The sequence below is a fragment of the Mastomys coucha genome, unplaced genomic scaffold (genome assembly GCF_008632895.1).
Source record: "Mastomys coucha isolate ucsf_1 unplaced genomic scaffold, UCSF_Mcou_1 pScaffold20, whole genome shotgun sequence".
NCBI classification, from domain to species: Eukaryota; Metazoa; Chordata; class Mammalia; order Rodentia; family Muridae; genus Mastomys; species Mastomys coucha.
This window is the reverse complement of record NW_022196903.1, coordinates 135525734-135531981: the sequence shown is the minus strand read 5'-3', so window position 1 is coordinate 135531981 and position 6248 is coordinate 135525734.

The window sequence follows — 6248 nt, the reverse complement described above, 5'->3', positions numbered from 1 at the left end:
ACCACCACCACCACCACCATCATCATTGCTAGTATTCGTGTTTTTCTGTCTTCCTGATTAGATAACATGCTTTGCACAAATATTTAACTCCTACTCTGGCTCTGTTCTTCAGAAGTTCACAATGAAGCATTGAAACGAGATTACCATTACACAGTATAGTGCCCTAGAGATGCATTGGAACTCGGCATAATATCCCAGGGATACATTTTTGTTGTTGTTGTTTTGTTTTTACATTTTTTTTTCTTTTCGGTTTTTCGAGACAGGGTTTCTGTGTAGCCCCGGCTGTCCTGGAACTCACTCTGTAGACTCTGGCCTCAAACTCAGAAATGCACCTGCCTCTGCCTCCAAAGTACTTGGATTAAAGGTGTGTCCACACTGCCTGGCCACAGAAACATTGTAATACAGCATAATACAATGTCGCAGTTGACCAACCAAGCATGTTAACCAGTGTACTTTTCCTAAATTTCCCTTCGGCTTAAACATTTTTATTCAGATATTTCATCAGAACAGACTTTTCCAGAAGTCACTGAAAACAAACTTTTTTTTTATGTTCTTTGGACAAAGTTAAAAGGGACTGTTTTATTACAACGTTCTCACCACTGAGTATTAGCCATTCTGTCTGCATTCAAGGTACGGAATTTAAAGTGCTAGAGTGAGGCCAGCATGGCTGATGTCTGGTCCCACAAGATGTTGAGGCTTCATCTGGGGTTCGAGTGTCTTTTATAAGGAAGGGGATTTCGATCAAGTTGTCTCCACTTGGCCCACTTAGCCTCTCCATGTCACGCTCCCCCTTTTTCCTATGTGTGTGTGGACTTGCCTGGACCATCAATTACCCATGAGTTTTGTGACAGAACAATGGTAATATTTCTGCATCTTCAGATGAGAAAAGAAGGAAATGACTACGCTAAGGTTTGACTACATCTTTCTGCCAATCTTTAATTAATGAAAATGTCACACTTAACAGACTATGTTCTTTTGTTATCAGAATTTTTAAAATTACTAAGAAAATACTAAGGAAAGAATAACTCAACAGTTTGAGATTATAAAATGACTTTTAGACACTAATCTAGATTCTTGGTTTGATTCCAAGAATATTTTACATGGCACATACATCTTTCTTTTTTAGCATTTATACTTATCTGTTGTACCATCAACAATCAGAGCAAATGTCAAAATATTTCTAATTTTTCAATGTCAATAAATACTCGAACACCAGAAATACCACAAAAGAAAAACTTTACCCAAATTTTAAAACACTTAAATCAAGATATAGATGATGTTGTTAAAATTTTATACTTCAGTGAAAATTTTAATCTGAAACATAATGCTCTTTTAATTAACTGAATCCCCTCTTTACTTATTTAGGTTTGGAAATATGACACTCCTCCTACCTTGAATCCATCGCACTGCCTTGTCTTTGCAGCTTGGCTTGAATGCTGAGTTTGGTCCATGATTGATCAATGGTTGTGATGGGAATGTCTGCAATCACTGTTGATAAATACTTCCTTTGAAATGACCGCCTGCCCTGGGAGAAAAGGTGCCATTTATTTTATGTTAACAATATAAATTAGAAACGAGGAAAGCCATAATGCAACCCCAACCATTCTGTCATTGATATCTATTAAGGGTTTTGGTCTCAACCACTGAACTAGGTAAATGCTGTACACAAAATTGAGAAAGAAAGCACAATGTTTAAACCTCAGGGAGATTTTTTAATTGAAATTGGTAAATTTATTAAAGGTAATGTAAAATCAGTAAGTTAAATAAGATTTATTTATATTTAAAATGAACAAAAGAATTAAATTATAAAAACTAGGATTTTTATATCATTCTGCATATCTAGGTATATGGCTTAAGAAAGGAAATTGTGCATTAAATTTTCTTTAAAATTTTATAAAGTTCCAAAATGGGCCTTACATATAACACATACACAAAATAAAAAGGGAAAAAAACATTCTATGACTTAAAACAAGAACTTCATAAGATAGTTTCACAGAGGGATAGGTCTGAGGCATCTAAATTATCTATAGACAGTGAGAAACATAATCATGACTTGTAGATGTGCCTATTATACCTTATGTTTCCTATATAGTAAATGCTCAGTTGATTGCTATTATTTATGCTAATGACAATCTGTAAATTTGATTAGAACATAGAATTAGCAAACTTCTAAACACGGATTCTGGAGGACCCATCAGGGCAGATTCCTGGTCACTTTCTGTCACAACAGTTTAACCAATGAGTGTAACCTTTCATATATATTTCTGTTGAAAAATACCTTACTGAATACATGTTCACATCTTTAAATAGAAGTGATAGAGTATAAAATGCTAGGTCCAGCCAGCAGCCTGAAAGTTATTTAACACTCATTAATTCCTCTCTCTCTTGCTCTCTCTCTCTGTCTCTCTGTCTCTGTCTCTGTCTCTGTCTCTGTCTCTGTCTCTCTCTCTCTCTCTCTCTCTCTCTCTCTCTCACACACACACACACACACACACACACACACACACACTGTCTTCATTTTAATTGGGTACTTTTGTATGAACAACCCCGAATTGGAATTTGTCATATTTTAAGGAGTGACCAAGAAAAGCCACAAAAGTGCAGACTATGTCCAGTGACATATTATAGCCTCGCCTGCTATCACCTTTAGTAATAACTCACCTATGTCCTCCACTGACAACCCAAGCTTTCTGGCATTTGGCCTATGCTGGCCGTCAGTCACAAAGCACCAGCAGTCTTGTGTCATGAGTAAGAAATTTGCTTAAGCACAATCTATGAATAATGACGGATGACTGTGTACATTAGCCATTATTTTTTTCCTTTTCTTGTGTGTGTGTGTGCAAGTGCATGCTTATGCATGTGGGTACACATGTGTGTTTGTGTACATGTTAAAGTATAGACAGATGCATATGTGTGTGCAGGTGCATGTGCTTGGGTATGTGTGTATGTGTGTGTTTGTGCATGTACAAGTGCATGTGAAGTCAGATGATAATTTCAGCTTTTGTTGTTTTTTGTTTTTTGTTTTTAATGAGGACATTTAGCAGCCTGAAAACTCACTAAGCAAACTAGGCTAGCTGGCCAGAGAGCCCCAGGGATCTACTATCTCATCCAGGAAGTACTGGGATTATAAACACATACAACACCGCCAAATTTTTTTAAATATGGGTTCTGTGGAAAGAGTTCATGCCCGTGTGCATGCAGGTTTAGTACTTTTCCAGTTGAGCTATCTCCCTATCTACTATGCATTTTGAACTTTAATAATGTGAATTTCTATCACATTATTGTATAACACTTGGTTATTGCTGTACTCGGTGGTATATATATGCCTATAATCCTAGAACTTGTGAGGGAGAGGAGTAGGTTTGGCAACTCAAGGACAACTTTAGCAGTGTAGAAAAAGTTCCAGGCCAGTCTGACTATAAGAATCTGTGTGAAAAAACAATGTATTTATGTTTATGTATATGTATGTATACATGCACATATATATTACAAATATATAATTTTACACACACGTGCACATGAATCAACAAAATATTGAAGTATCATCACTCATATAAATGAGAATAAATATAAAATTATGTAGACCACAGAAATGTATGCATGTGTATATATAAATAAGCTCCAATCATTCCATTTTTTTCACAGGTTTCTGCCAATCTAGTATCCACTTCATTTCAGCTCCTGGGTGAGGGGCAGGTGACACAAATGATATGTTGAGGTCACAATAAGTATACCAACAATTTTTCATACATGTCTTTGTTCAGTATTAGATATTAGGAAATAGTTTTGATCAAGTAATCTCAAGTAGGCATGGCTTGTGTAGAAGAACGTCTTTTGTTCCCTTTACACCTAATTTTCATATATATTCCCAAACTCCTGAGGACACCTGTCTCAGCCTTCCCATCCTGCAATGAATTAATTTCTTATCCTCCACCCTTGCCTGCCGCCCCATGCACACTCTACCTGGCCTTCGAATCTTTCAGGGATCCCTTTACCATACAAAATGCAATTTATACTCTCCATTTAGTGTCTTTACTGTCTACACCCAGCTCTTGTTTAAAGTTTTGTTTTCAATTCACTCACAGAGAGACCTCAGCATATGGAGTCACTGTTGCAAGAGGAACACTCTCTACCTAAGCTGAAGTCTTCCTCATCTCAAGGATTTCCATCTTCCTCAAGCATCTCTTGCCAATGTTGTCTTTTTTAAAAAAAAAGAAGCAGCAGTGCCAGGCAGTGGTGGTGCATGTCTTTAATCCCAGCACTTGGGAGGCAGAGGCAGGTGAATTTCTGAGTTTGAGGCCAGCCAAAGAAGAAAGAAAGAAAGAAAGAAAGAAAGAAAGAAAGAAAGAAAGAAAGAAAGAAAGAAAGAAAGAAAGAAAGAAGAAAGAAAGAAAGAGAGAGAGAAAGAGAGAGAGAAAGAAAGAAACAAACAAACAAAGAGAAAGAAAGTAAGTGTTTAGATTTTAGAGATGGCCTTGGCTGCCAGGAAGACACAATCAAATTCCAATCAAGACTAGAATGTACACACTTCTTATAACATTAAGTAAGGCAACACAACAAGAAAAACAATGATCTTTCATAATGACACTAAAAAGAGAAATAGACTTGAGGCAATTTTGTGTTCAAAGAAAAACATTTAGATCCAAGGATAAAGTCACAAGTGTACACTATGATAAGGCAAGGACATATAAAAACTGTTGCATTTCAACTTATATTGATTATATTATATTGAAACACTGCTTCGAATTTAATATCAACATCTTCCTGTAACTCCCATTCAATGGAACATTTTATCTCTGAGATAATTTCCTAAAGAACTTTTTGTCTAAGTAGGTATAAAAAGACCAGAGAAAAGAAAAAAAGAAAAAAGAAACAAGAAAAAGAAACAATCACTCCAGGTCTCATAGTCATGGCATAAATGCAGCAGCCAAGCATCATGTCTGTATTCCTTCTGTTCTCAGACCAACTACCTGAGGATACTTCCAGTGTAAACCGTGGTGGGGGTGAGGGGTGGGGGGAAGATAAGCAACAGAAGTCTGGGGGAAAGCACATTCTTCCCTGATTCTCACAGATGTTAAGCTGCGAACTGAAGTCCGGAGGTGAGAAAGTTCAGTCTGGATTTGAGTCACATGATAAAATGTTTCTGTACTTTGAAATTTGAAGTCTTATTTGGAGGTATGAGTTGTATTTTTATCTAAATGTTTTAGGAGGGTTTTTTGTTGTTGTTGTTGTTGTTCTAAATGACTTAAAAGATAATTTCAAACAAAGAATGTTTACAGATGACCACGGACATTTAAATGCACCATGCCAATCTTCCCTGAGGAGAATTCGGTCTTCTGGAGTAAATTGCAGGGACACAGTGGCAACCTCTGCCTCTGAGTTTGCATTCATTATTCAGGGGTCACAGGAATTCAACACAGACCAGGAGGTATCTGTCCCAGGAACCACAGAGGAAAAGAAACAGGACGCACCCCGGCACCTGTCCTCAGGAGTTGGGGCCTCCGGAGCCCCATCTTACTTTGACAATGACAATTTTCTTATCACCTTTGGGAACAGAAGAAGAGAAGTAGCATTCCTGGAGACACCCTTGTGCTGGCACAAGGGTAGTCATAATTTTAAAATCTTTGAATTGGAAATAAAGCCACCAGGAAAACTCTTCATGGTCTCTCCATCTGAGGCATACAGAAGATGGCATCTTAGCAGAATCTGCTCAGAGACACTGAGAACCCGCCTAGTCCTTTATCATCTAGCTCTGCAACACCCTTTGTCCAGGTCAGAGGAAGTTAAAAAGAGAGATAGAGAGAGAGAGAGGGAGTCAATTCATCATTCTGTGTGGTGAGTAAAATAATTGTCCATCGTGAATGTTAAACAAATAATCCATGGTTCACAGTCCCAGACCAGAAGTTTCATTTGTCTAAACAGAACTGGGAATCAATTTTCAAACTCTGTTTAAAATTATCTGTTACTTGCTATAATCTGGGCCTGGGGAAGCCTGAGCCACATCTATCTCCCGAAGGGTAACAGGTTCGGAGAGCTGCACAGAAGAGCCAGGTACCACGAATTTCCCTATATTTCCTCTGTATTGAGAAGAAACTCTGAAGAAATGATGAGAGTAGTCGCAATGCATCTTACCTGAACTCGGGCTTCTACAGCAAGCGTGGCTTGTCCAACCTGTACCTGCTCTGAAAGTCCCACTTTAAAGCCTCTCAGCTTTTTTCAGTTCAGTGATGATTAACTCTCTCTTCAGG